The following is a 13,474-nucleotide window of genomic DNA, read 5'->3' as shown; positions in this document are numbered from 1 at the left end:
GTGGAAATAGACAGAACAATTTATTACTGTGGAATGAGTTCGCATATCTCGGCGGTTCATAACGGTCGCCGCATTTATTTACTTGAAGTGTCTTCGAACGTTTGTAAGAGTATGATAAATACCGGTACACTTTCGTTGAACTCATTCACACAGATTAGTGGACTACGTGTTAACTCGACAGACTTTCGAAGTGTTACGTTAGCGGGTTCCATTACCACCGACGGTAGGTGTCAAGGCACCCAATATTCGGATACCGACGGTACGTGGGACAGTGTGGTTGTTCAAAGTGTAGTGCGCACAGACATTAGAATATACACGGGAATAGTGAAAAGTGGTGAGAACTTGATTTCTCTTAGGGGACATATATCGTGCACTTTTTCAGAGGGAACGTGTTTCACAGACGAAAACGGTTGTGCATTTTGGACAGTTGTTCCCGGTTCGTCGTGTAATTTTGAACGATATACGGCACTGTATGAGGGGTCCGCCACCAAAGTGACGTCATCAATCGCAATCTCACATATTACAACAATGTACTCGGTGACGGAGGGAGACACTGCCTTCGCGTTGATGGGTAAAAACGAGCTCCACATTTGCGGGTATACTCTGGTCACTACTGAACATCCCAAACTTTTTATCTTGGAAACAACAAGTGGTCATACGTTTACGTCAAAGGCAAAAATAACACCCCAAAACATGGATTTGTTTGCCTATATAAATTCAAAGTTCGTATACGTTGAGAAGCACCACCGTGACCAGCTGGAGTCTCTCTATATAAACATCTTACAACAGAAGTGTAACCTAGAACAACAGGTTATTCGAAACGCGTTGGCATTTGCGAACATTCTCCCAGATGTTTTTGCGTACACGGTCATGAAGAGGCCGGGGTACATGGCGGTGGTGGCCGGTGAAGTCGCGCATATTGTCAAGTGCACCCCTATTCCAGTGAAAATAAGACATTCGGAATTATGTTATAGAGAACTTCCCGTGATATATCAAAATTTAAGTGTTTATTTAAAACCAAAGTCGAGAATTTTAGTTAGAAAAGGTACTGAAGTACCGTGCAGCGCACTACTGCCACAGGAATATTTGATCGAGGGAACCTGGTATCAGCTGCTACCAAAGCCAACATACGTAAAGGATCCCCAAATTCTACTGCCAGACACGGATGTGGTCTGGAGATACATCGATGCGGGATCGCTCGCGACTAGTGGGATTTATACACAGGCGGATTTGGACGATCTCCGGGACCATGTAATGTTCCCTGTTGAGCAACCGTCTATTTTGAACACTATCGCGAGAGGAGCAGCTGGACATAAAGTGAAAGTTGACACGTTAAATCTTGTGGATTTTGTGGGTGAAAAAGGTGTTAGTGAATTAGCAGAAAGTGTGACCTCTAAACTTTGGAACGGTCTATTAAAATTCGGAACGGTCAGTTCTGCTATTCTTGGAATTGTGCTTATTTTTAAAGTAGTGAAATTGATCATAGACTCTGTTCTTCGAGGGTACGCCCTGCACACAGTTTATGGTTGGAGTTTACATATGTTGGGTGCAGTTTGGGGCTCAATCACGAGCCTACTCCTCCATTTGGGGCGCGGGAAGGATGCTCGGCCCACTCAAAATTCGGACAATGGAATTGAACTTCAGTCGGTGCGCACGGAGACACCAGAACCTTCAAGCGGTAACTCCGGGGCCACCCAACCTACCTTGGATTCGAGAGGCTGCCAGACAGAAAATACACCTGGTAAGCGGGTTCAATTTCATATGGATGACGAAATCACTCAGAAATTTCGTTCGTTGCGAAGACCACGGGAGTAAATCCCATGGTTCTTCTTCTTAAGGGGGGAGGTGTCACGTCCAGTGACGTCTAAATTCGAATTTCGTGCACTACACCCAAAAATTTTAAATTTGGTAAACTCTGTCGTATTTGAATATTATTAGTCTGTTTAATTTTTGCGTAAAAGTAATTTGTTAAACTTTAGTTTGTATAATTTTGCGTGAAAATAGTTCTATAAGTACTATGTAAACCTTGCGAGAAAAATTTTTCTTTTTATATATATACATATATCTCATACTGTTTGTTTTAGTATATAAATTCGATACTTTGTATGTACATTAGTTATTAGATCAATTATAATAGATCATTTTCGTTCGCGCTAATGTACCTTATTTTCACGCTATATATACTTAAATATTTGGTAATTATGCTTTTCTTTTCCATATTGTTATTATACTATGTAAAGATAATTCTGTATTTCCTATGAACGACCATCGATAAATTGTATTTTGTAGAATGGATAAATTGGAGTATTGAGAATCCATTGTCGTTCATAGAGAAATCTGCATTACCGACAGTGTCGGTCGGTAACTAGTTTAGTCGATAAGTAAATGTCGGTAATACCGACATTGCGTTCTTCCAGTACTGACTTATCGGTCGACGTTATAATGGAATGATTGTTTTTAAATTATTATTTCAATGTGCATAAAATATTCATACTTTATTATATTATATTCGTTACTCATATTCTGTCTGCACGTGCATTTTTGCTGACGGCGCAGTCCCAGGAGCTCGCGCTTGATAACATTCCAATGTAACTGACACTTATCTTTCTTCGGAGAATTCGCGCTTGATAAAATTCCAATGTAAGTAATACTTATTTCTCTTCTAAGAATTCGCGCTTGATAAAATTCCAATGTAAGTAATACCTATTTCTCTTCGAAGAATTCGCGCTTGATAGTAACTAATATTTTTGTCAGCGAATTCTTCTCCTTGACTTGGGTCTCACGGTGTGGAAGTCAGTAGTGGAGGAAGCATTTTTGCGTAAGTGGGAGGTACTCCCACTCTTCCGAAACGGACGCTTCTTGCGATGCTACGTTCGTCCACGAAGTCAGTCCACCATATACAGTAATTGAGTACGTGTCTAAGATTTGTCTAAGATTTGTCTAAGAGTAGTTTTGTAATAATTTTCTAAGTCCATTTATAAGTCCATCTCATATAATCATTTGGTACTTGTCAAAAATTTGTCTTAAGTTTTGTTCTAGTACTCCAAGTGTACTTATAAAGTCCACCTTATATAATTATTGAGTACGTTTCTTAAATTTGTCTGATGTTCGTTTAGTTTTGATTTTAAGTAATATTATATTAATCTACTACTGCGTATATCTAAATCGTGTGTTCGTGAGTTGAACGGCATTTGCCTGGTGTGATCTTATTCGATTATCGACGATTTATGAATATTAACTTGGTATTTTTAACTTAGGTTGATTTACAATCAATTTATTTAAATTTTGTTACTAAGTTCTCTCTCTCTTGTTTAATAGAACTTAGTCATTGACTTTGAACATTTTATTCTTAGTTATTATTGCTATTATAAATCTTGGCAAGCCTAAGTCATTTATTTATTACCAAATTAATATTCCGTTAACATTGTTCATTAATAATTGTGTGTGTGCAACAAGGTGTTTATTGTGTAACAATTTAAATCTAAATTTAAATTTTAAAATATACTATATTGTTATTCTACATTGTGATTGTGATTTAACAACTGCACCCTTCCTTCAAACGCCAATTTCAGTCAGCATATTTGGATTGCATCTCCCATTGGCCAGCACCGGAAACCAGGTAAGAATTAAAGATTTGGTTAACATCCAGGGTTGAGTTTTCTTTGACATATTGACGTCCGACGCTCCGGTATCCGCGAGTAAAGCCTATCCCGGGTAAAGTACTGGATAAGCAGGCTGACCCAAAAACAGGCATTGACTTTCTTTCTCTTATCCGAGTAAACGACTGCAAAGTCGTGACCGGTTGAGAAATCTCTAAATTCGTTCTTACTCTTCAAGTAAGAACTGGTGACAGCGGCCACTCGTGAAATCTCTTCTCGAGACGTAACAATATTTACTGCATCATAGAAAAATATGTTAGTCTACAAAAATCCGATGTCCTAATCTTTAAAATATTTCGTCTTTTTAAATATATATATGCAACCTATGATGAAAAATCGATTAAATTACAGTTATTATGTGAAAAAATATATCTAATTTTCAGAAATTATAAAAGTTCTACTTTATCTTGACATGATTAAAGAAAAATTATGTGATTACAAGATTAGATTCTAATATATTAGGAGATTTGTATATGTTTTATAAATGAATATTTGTGATATATGATCGATTTAATTACAAGTAAAATGTTAGATTACTATTGAACATTATACAGCAATCTAAAGATAATTGTATATTTACTGCGTCATAGAAAAATTTGTTAGTCTACAAAAATCCGATGTCCTAATCTTTAAAATATTTCGTCTTTTTAAATATATATATGCAACCTATGATGAAAAATCGATTAAATTACAGTTATTATGTGAAAAAATATATCTAATTTTCAGAAATTATAAAAGTTCTACTTTATCTTGACATGATTAAAGAAAAATTATGTGATTACAAGATTAGATTCTAATATATTAGGAGATTCGTATATCTTTTATGAATGAATATTTGTGATATATGATCGATTTAATTACAGGTGAAATGTTAAAATACTATTGTACATTACACAGCAATCTAAAGATGTTTGTATATTTACTGCATCATAGAAAAATATGTTAGTCTACAAAAATCCGATGTTTTAATCTTCGAAATATTTAGTTTTGGTTAAAATACATATGAAAAATATGATGAAAAATCGAATAAGTTACAGTTATTATGTAAAAAAATGTATCTAATTTGCGGAAACTATAAAAGTTTTACTGTATCTTGACATGATTAAAGTAAAAATTATAAGACTACAAGAATTAGATTCTAATATATTAGGAAATTCGTATATCTTTTATGAATGAATATTTGGGATATATGATCGATTTAATTACAGGTGAAATGTGAGATTACTATTGTACATTATACAGCAATCTAAAGATGTTTGTATATTTACTGCATCATAGAAAAATATGTTAGTCTACAAAAATCTGATGTTTTAATCTTCGAAATATTTAGTTTTGGTTAAAATACATATGAAAAATATGATGAAAAATCGAATAAGTTACAGTTATTATGTAAAAAAATATATTTTATTTGCGGAAATTATAAAAGTTTTACTGTATCTTGACATGATTAAAGAAAAATTATAAGATTACAAGAATTAGAATCTAATATAATAGAAGATTCTTATATCTTCAATGATTTGTTTATTTGAGATATAAGATCGACTTAATTAAATTGAAAATGATAGATTACTATTGTACATTATACCGCAATCTAAAGATGTTCGTATATATACTGCATCATAGAAAAATATGTTAGTCTACCAAAATCCGATTTGTTAATCTTCGAAATATTTAGTTTTGTTAAAAATACATATAAAAAATATGATGAAAAATGGAATAAGTTACAGTTATTATGTGAAAAAATGTATCTAATTTGCGGAAACTATAACAGTTTTACTGTATCTTGACGTGATTAAAGAAAAATTATAAGATTACAAGAATTAGATTCTAATATATTAGGAGATTCGTATATCTTTTATAAATGAATAGTTTGTGATATATGATCGATTTAATTACAGGTGAAATGTTAGATTACTATTGTACATTATACAGCAATCTAAAGATGTTTGTATATTTACTGCATCATAGAAAAATATGTTAGTCTACAAAAATCCGATGTCCTAATCTTTAAAATATTTCGTCTTTTTAAATATATATATGCAACCTATGATGAAAAATCGATTAAATTACAGTTATTATGTGAAAAAATGTATCTAATTTTCAGAAATTATAAAAGTTCTACTTTGTCTTGACATGATTAAAGAAAAATTATGTGATTACAAGATTAGATTCTAATATATTAGGAGATTCGTATATGTTTTATAAATGAATATTTGTGATATATGTTCGATTTAATTACAAGTAAAATGTTAGATTACTATTGAACATTATACAGCAATCTAAAGATAATTGTATATTTACTGCATCATAGAAAAACTTGTTAGTCTACAAAAATCCGATGTCCTAATCTTCAGAATATTTCGTCTTTTTAAATATATATATATGCAACCTATGATGAAAAATCGATTAAATTACAGTTATTATTTGAGAAAATTTATCTAATTTGCGGAAATTATAAAAGTTTTTCTGTATCTTGACATGATTAAAGAAAAATTATAAGATTACAAGAATGAGATTCTAATATACTAGGAGATTCTTATATTTTTAATGAATTGTTTATTTTATCATATAAGATCGACTTAATTAAATAGAAAATGATAGATTACTATTGTACATTATACAGCAATCTAAAGATGTTTGTATTTTTACTGCATCATAGAAAAATATGTTAGTCTAAAAAAATCCGATGTTTTAATCTTCGAAATATTTAGTTTTGTTAAAAATACATATGAAAAATATGATGAAAAATCGAATAAGTTACAGTTATTATGTAAAAAAATATATTTTATTTTCGGAAATTATAAAAGTTTTACTATATCTTGACACGATTAAAGAAAAATTATAAGTTTACAAGAATTAGATTCTAATATACTAGGAGATTCTTATATCTTTAATTAATTGTTTATTTGATATATAAGATTAACTTAATTAAATAGAAAATGATAGATTACTATTGTACATTATACAGCAATCTAAAGATGTTTGTATATTTACTGCATCGTAGAAAAATATGTTAGTCTACAAAAATCCGATGTTTTAATCTTCGAAATATTTTGTTTTTATAAATATACATATGCAGCCTATGATGAACAATCGGTTAAATTACTGTTATTATGTTAAAAAATATATCTAATTTTCCATAAATTATAAACGTTCAACTGTATCTTGACATGATTAAAGAAAAATTATGGGATTACAAGAATTAGATTCTAATATATTAGGAGATTCGTATATCTTTTATAAATGAATACTTGTGATATATGATCGATTTAATTACAGGTGAAATGTTAGATTACTATTGTACATTATACAGCAATCTAAAGATGTTTGTATTTTTACTGCATCATAGAAAAATATGTTAGTCTACAAAAATCCGATGTCCTAATCTTTAAAATATTTCGTCTTTTTAAATATATATATGCAACCTATGATGAAAAATCGATTAAATTACAGTTATTATGTGAAAAAATATATCTAATTTTCAGAAATTATAAAAGTTCTACTTTATCTTGACATGATTAAAGAAAAATTATGTGATTACAAGATTAGATTCTAATATATTAGGAGATTCGTATATCTTTTATAAATGAATACTTGTGATATATGATCGATTTAATTACAGGTGAAATGTTAAAATACTATTGTACATTATACAGCAATCTAAAGATGTTTGTATATTTACTACATCATAGAAAAATTTGTTAGTCTACAAAAATCCGATGTCCTAATCATCAGAATATTTCGTCTTTTTTAATATATATATATTTGCCACCTATGATGAAAAATCGATTAAATTACAGTTATTATGAGAGAAAATGTATCTAATTTGCGGAAATTATAAAAGTTTTACTGTATCTTGACATGATTAAAGAAAAATTATAAGATTACAAGAATGAGATTCTAATATACTAGGAGATTCTTATATTTTTAATGAATTGCTTATTTGATATATAAGATCGACTTAATTAAATAGAAAATGATAGATTACTATTGAACATTATACAGCAATCTAAAGATAATTGTATATTTACTGCATCATAGAAAAATTTGTTAGTCTACAAAAATCCGATGTCCTAATCTTCAGAATATTTCGTCTTTTTAAATATATATATATGCAACCTATGATGAAAAATCGATTAAATTACAGTTATTATGTAAAAAAATGTATGTTATTTTCGGAAATTATAAAACTTTTACTATATCTTAACACGATTAAAGAAAAATTATAAGATTATAGGAATGAGATTCTAATATACTAGGAGATTCTTATATCTTTAATTAATTGTTTATTTGATCATATAAGATTGATTTAATTAAATAGAAAATGATAGATTACTATTGTACATTATACAGCAATCTAAAGATGTTTGTATATTTACTGCATCATAGAAAAATATGTTAGTCTACAAAAATCCGATGTTTTAATCTTCGAAATATTTAGTTTTGGTTAAAATACATATGAAAAATATGATGAAAAATCGAATAAGTTACAGTTATTATGTGAAAAAATGTATCTAATTTGCGGAAACTATAAAAGTTTTACTGTATCTTGACATGATTAAAGTAAAATTATAAGATTACAAGAATTAGATTCTAATATATTAGGAGATTCGTATATCTTTTATGAATGAATACTTGTGATATATGATCGATTTAATTACAGGTGAAATGTTAAAATACTATTGTACATTATACAGCAATCTAAAGATGTTTGTATATTTACTGCATCATAGAAAAATTTGTTAGTCTACAAAAATCCGATGTCATAATCATCAGAATATTTCGTCTTTTTAAATATATATATATGCAACCTATGATGAAAAATGGATTAAATTACAGTTATTATGAGAGAAAATGTATCTCATTTGCGGAAATTATAAAAGTTTTACTGTATCTTAACATGATAAAAGAAAAATTATAAGATTACAAGAAATAGATTCTAATAGATTAGGAGATTCGTATATGTTTTATAAATGAGTATTTGTGATATATGATCGATTTAATTACAAGTAAAATGTTAGATTACTATTGAACATTATACAGCAATCTAAAGATGTTTGTATATTTACTGCATCATAGAAAAATATGTTAGTCTACAAAAATCCGATGTTTTAATCTTCGAAATATTTAGTTTTGTTAAAAATACATATGAAAAATATGATGAAAAATCGAATAAGTTACAGTTATTATGTAAAAAAATATATTTTATTTTCGGAAATTATAAAAGTTTTACTACATCTTGACACGAGTAATTAAAAATTATAAGATTACAAGAATTAGATTCTAATATACTAGGAGATTCTTATATCTTTAATTAATTGTTTATTTGATATATAAGATTGACTTAATTAAATAGAAAATGATAGATTACCATTGTACATTATACAGCAATCTAAGGATGTTTGTATATTTACTGCATCATAGAAAAATATGTTAGTCTACAAAAATCCGATGTTTTAATCTTCGAAATATTTAGTTTTGTTAAAAATACATATAAAAAATATGATGAAAAATCGAGTAAGTTACAGTAATTATGTGAAAAAATGTATCTAATTTGCGGAAACTATAAAAGTTTTACTGTATCTTGACATGATTAAAGAAAAATTATAAGATTACAAGAATTAGATTCTAATATATTAGGAGATTCGTATATCTTTTATAAATGAATACTTGTGATATATGATCGATTTAATTACAGGTGAAATGTTAGATTACTATTGTACATTATACAGCAATCTAAAGATGTTCGTATATTTACTGCATCATAGAAAAATATGTTAGTCTACAAAAATCCGATGTCCTAATCTTTAAAATATTTCGTCTTTTTTAAATATATATATGCAACCTATGATGAAAAATCGATTAAATTACAGTTATTATGTGAAAAAATATATCAAATTTTCAGAAATTATAAAAGTTCTACTTTATCTTGACATGATTAAAGAAAAATTATGTGATTACAAGATTAGATTCTAATATATTAGGAGATTTGTATATGTTTTATAAATGAATATTTGTGATATATGATCGATTTAATTACAAGTAAAATGTTAGATTACTATTGAACATTATACAGCAATCTAAAGATAATTGTATATTTACTGCGTCATAGAAAAATTTGTTAGTCTACAAAAATCCGATGTCCTAATCTTTAAAATATTTCGTCTTTTTAAATATATATATGCAACCTATGATGAAAAATCGATTAAATTACAGTTATTATGTGAAAAAATATATCTAATTTTCAGAAATTATAAAAGTTCTACTTTATCTTGACATGATTAAAGAAAAATTATGTGATTACAAGATTAGATTCTAATATATTAGGAGATTCGTATATCTTTTATGAATGAATACTTGTGATATATGATCGATTTAATTACAGGTGAAATGTTAAAATACTATTGTACATTACACAGCAATCTAAAGATGTTTGTATATTTACTGCATCATAGAAAAATATGTTAGTCTACAAAAATCCGATGTTTTAATCTTCGAAATATTTAGTTTTGGTTAAAATACATATGAAAAATATGATGAAAAATCAAATAAGTTACAGTTATTATGTAAAAAAATGTATCTAATTTGCGGAAACTATAAAAGTTTTACTGTATCTTGACATGATTAAAGTAAAATTATAAGACTACAAGAATTAGATTCTAATATATAAGGAGATTCGTATATCTTTTATGAATGAATATTTGGGATATATGATCGATTTAATTACAGGTGAAATGTGAGATTACTATTGTACATTATACAGCAATCTAAAGATGTTTGTATATTTACTGCATCATAGAAAAATATGTTAGTCTAAAAAAATCCGATGTTTTAATCTTCGAAATATTTAGTTTTGTTAAAAATACATATGAAAAAAATGATGAAAAATCGAATAAGTTACAGTTATTATGTAAAAAAATATATTTTATTTTCGGAAATTATAAAAGTTTTACTATATCTTGACACGATTAAAGAAAAATTATAAGTTTACAAGAATTAGATTCTAATATACTAGGAGATTCTTATATCTTTAATTAATTGTTTATTTGATATATAAGATTAACTTAATTAAATAGAAAATGATAGATTACTATTGTACATTATACAGCAATCTAAAGATGTTTGTATATTTACTGCATCGTAGAAAAATATGTTAGTCTACAAAAATCCGATGTTTTAATCTTCGAAATATATAGTTTTTGTTAAAATACATATGAAAAATATGATGAAAAATCGAATAAGTTACAGGTATTATGTAAAAAAATGTATCTAACTTGCGGAAACTATAAAAGTTTTACTGTATCTTGACATGATTAAAGAAAAATTATAAGATTACAAGAATTAGATTCTAATATATTAGGAGATTCGTATATCTTTTATGAATGAATACTTGTGATATATGATCGATTTATTTACAAGTAAAATGTTAGATTACTATTGAACATTATACAGCAATCTAAAGATGTTTGTATATTTACTGCATCATAGAAAAATATGTTAGTCTACAAAAATCCGATGTTTTAATCTTCGAAATATTTAGTTTTGGTTAAAATACATATGAAAAATATGATGAAAAATCGAATAAGTTACAGTTATTATGTAAAAAAATATATTTTATTTGCGGAAATTATAAAAGTTTTACTGTATCTTGACATGATTAAAGAAAAATTATAAGATTACAAGAATGAGATTCTAATATACTAGGAGATTCTTATATCTTTAATGAATTATTTATTTGATATATAAGATCGACTTAATTAAATAGAAAATGATAGATTACTATTGTACATTATACGGCAATCTAAAGATGTTCATATATATACTGCATCATAGAAAAATATGTTAGTCTACAAAAATCCGATGTTTTAATCTTCGAAATATTTAGTTTTGTTAAAAATACATTTAAAAAATATGATGAAAAATCGAATAAGTTACAGTTAATCTGTAAAAAAATATATTTTATTCTCGGAAATTATAAAATTTTTACTGTATCATGACATTATTAAAGAAAAATAATAAGATTACAAGAATTAGATTCTAATATATTAGGAGATTCGTATATCTTTTATAAATGAATACTTGTGATATATAATCGATTTAATTACAGGTGAAATGTTAGATTACTATTGTACATTATACAGCAATCTAAAGATGTTTGTATATTTACTGCATCATAGAAAAATATGTTAGTCTACAAAAATCCGATGTCCTAATCTTTAAAATATTTCGTCTTTTTAAATATATATATGCAACCTATGATGAAAAATCGATTAAATTACAGTTATTATGTGAAAAAATGTATCTAATTTTCAGAAATTACAAAAGTTCTACTTTATCTTGACATGATTAAAGAAAAATTATGTGATTACAAGATTAGATTCTAATATATTAGGAGATTCGTATATGTTTTATAAATGAATATTTGTGATATATGTTCGATTTAATTATGTCACGTCCAGTGACGTCTAAATTCGAATTTCCTGCACTACACCAAAAAGTTTCAAATTTGGTAATCTCTGTCGTATTTGAATATTATTAGTCTGTCTAATTTTTGCGTAAAAGTAATTTGTTAAACTTTAGTTTGTATAATTTTGCGTGAAAATAGTTCTATAAGTACTATGTAAACCTTGCGAGAAAAATTTTTCTTTTTATATATATACATATATCTCATACTGTTTGTTTTAGTATATAAATTCGATACTTTGTATGTACATTAGTTATTAGATCAATTATAATAGATCATTTTCGTTCGCGCTAATGTACCTTATTTTCACGCTATATATATACTTAAATATTTGGTAATTATGCTTTTCTTTTCCATATTGTTATTATTCTTTGTAAGGATAATTCTAGATTTCCTATGAACGACTATCGATAAATTGTATTTTGTAGAATGGATAAATTGGAGTATTGAGAATCCATTGTTGTTCATAGAGAAATCTGCATTACCGACAGTGTCGGTCGGTAACTAGTTTAGTCGATAAGTAAATGTCGGTAATACCGACATTGCGTTCTTCCAGTACTGACTTATCGGTCGACGTTATAATGGAATGATTGTTTTTAAATTATTATTTCAATGCGCATAAAATATTCATACTTTATTATATTCGTTACTCATAATCTGTCTGCACGTGCATTTTTGCTGACGGCGCAGTTCCAGGAGCTCGCGCTTGATAACATTCCAATGTAACTGACACTTATCTTTCTTCGGAGAATTCGCGCTTGATATAATTCCAATGTAAGTAATACTTATTTTTCTTCGAAGAATTCGCGCTTGATAAAATTCCAATGTAAGTAATACCTATTTCTCTTCGAAGAATTCGCGCTTGATAGTAACTAATATTTTTGTCAGCGAATTCTTCTCCTTGACTTGGGTCTTACGGTGTGGAAGTCAGTAGTGGAGGAAGCATTTTTGCGTAAGTGGGAGGTACTCCCACTCTTCCGAAACGGACGCTTCTTGCGATGCTACGTTCGTCCATGAAGTCAGTCCACCATATACAGTAATTGAGTACGTGTCTAAGATTTTTCTAAGAGTAGTTTTGTAATAATTTTCTAAGTCCATTTATAAGTCCATCTCATATAATCATTTGGTACTTGTCAAAAATTTGTCTTAATTTTTGTTCTAGTACTCCAAGTGTACTTATAAAGTCCACCTTATATAATTATTGAGTACGTTTCTTAAATTTGTCTGATGTTCGATTATTTTTGATTTTAAGTATTATTATATTAACCTACTACTGCGTGTGTCTAAATCGTGTGTTCGTGAGTTGAACTGAATTTGCCTGGTGTGATCTGCTTCGATTGTCGACGATTTA

The sequence above is a fragment of the Polistes dominula genome, unplaced genomic scaffold (genome assembly GCF_049000335.1).
Source record: "Polistes dominula isolate Pdom_NZ unplaced genomic scaffold, Pdom_raw_medaka contig_277, whole genome shotgun sequence".
NCBI classification, from domain to species: Eukaryota; Metazoa; Arthropoda; class Insecta; order Hymenoptera; family Vespidae; genus Polistes; species Polistes dominula.
This window is presented reverse-complemented; position numbering follows the sequence as displayed.